We start from the raw sequence: 1,744 nt of genomic DNA, 5'->3' as shown, positions 1-1,744 counted from the left end.
GAGTAACCGTGGACTGGGATGGACTGGCACGAGACACTATGGTAAACATGTTGGGATAAGATATTCCACTTCTCCGAATTCAATTTATTCATTTCATCATCAGTCAAATATTCTCATTTTATTATTATAATTTTTTTAAATTTTTATATAAAATATAATAAATAATTTAATTTTTTAAAATCTTAAAATAATAATAATATTAAAAAATATTCTAATAATATTTTATTCAACTTTTATCTAAAATTATTTCATCTCATCTTACTATCCGAACTCCACCTTTTAAAATTACATAATTATTTGTGTATTTAATAAGACGTATATACAACTATCCATTTTTTTTTATAATGGTTCTATTTTAAAAAAAAAAAATTCTACTTAACAGCTTAAATCACACACCTGCTAAAAAAAAAATTAAAATAAAAATTAACATTAACAAATATGTGGTATAAGACTATCAAATAGAAAAACTCTTTTCTAAAAAAGAGTTTACACTCCATTTAACATTATTACTCTATAAAATTAAGAGATTTTATTCTAATATATGTCCATACAAATTTTAACAATAGTCTACATAGTTTTGTTTATTAGAAAATAGAATTCCGTTAAATTTTTTAGTCCATTATTATTATTATTAACAAAAACATGTGGTCCGATAAAAAAATTACCACATGTTAATTTAGTTTTATTTAAAATTAAAAAATATATTTTATAGTCACAATTGATTTCTAGATTCTAAAAAGACTTTTTAAAAGAAACTCAAGCCACATGTGGTTGTTGCCACCCCCAGGCCCCAACACCATAGCCACCACGAGATAGACAAATCTTGCCATGGTGGCAAAAATCCAACTACCGGTTATATATAAATACTAACCTTAAAATTTCAAATTCTTACCTTAAAAAGTATCAAACTTTTTTTTTGGAAAAAAAAAAAAAACACATTATTGGTGAATTTCAAAAATCAAATGTGTTCATTTGTTTGCATTTTGGTTGCAATATTGAAAGAAAAATATTTTAACTACAAAATAATAACACAAAAGTAAATTTACAAATTGACGTAATTTGATTCGATAAGTCAGACTGTAAAATTATTTTTATTTTAAAGTAAATATAGTTGATCACATGAGAACATGTCAACTTATGGTTTATTTTTATGTAATTTATTTATTTTTGTAACATTTTTCTTTTAAAAAAATAAGTAAATCTAGAATCTATATAAAAAAATTATTTTTTTAATATTAGACTTCACTTTTTTTTTTCAAAAAGAATATGCAAAACTTACACAGCTTAAAATTATATTTAATATTACTCATTTACATTATCCTATTATTTTAATCATTTAAATCAATGACTCACCTAATTCTATTAAATGGACCCAATAACAGAAGTGGGTACAAACAGCAAAACAGATTAAATTTAAAAGCTATAATATGGTGGATACCGTTTATGAATTGAATTCCATCAGCATGATGGCATGGTATTATTGGTCCTCGGCCGTCGTTTACATAAAGGCCGCAGCAGTGGATCCCAGCTGGTAGAGGGAGAGCCGGAGAGGAGTCCGGCCCATCATATAGAATTCCAAAACGACAGGTTTAAAACAAAAATAAAATGACTTGCAGGCGAGTGAGGACAGCACCACGCTCATCTCTTGAAGTGTGTACACGCTCTGTATTCACGGGAGGAATATCAACGGTTAGTGTTACTGTGTGTGGGGTCCTCCCGTCTAGAAGCGTCTGAATTCGGTGCG

Source organism: Juglans microcarpa x Juglans regia, chromosome 7D (genome assembly GCF_004785595.1).
Source record: "Juglans microcarpa x Juglans regia isolate MS1-56 chromosome 7D, Jm3101_v1.0, whole genome shotgun sequence".
Lineage (NCBI taxonomy): Eukaryota > Viridiplantae > Streptophyta > Magnoliopsida > Fagales > Juglandaceae > Juglans > Juglans microcarpa x Juglans regia.
Note: the sequence above shows the minus strand (reverse complement) of the source record.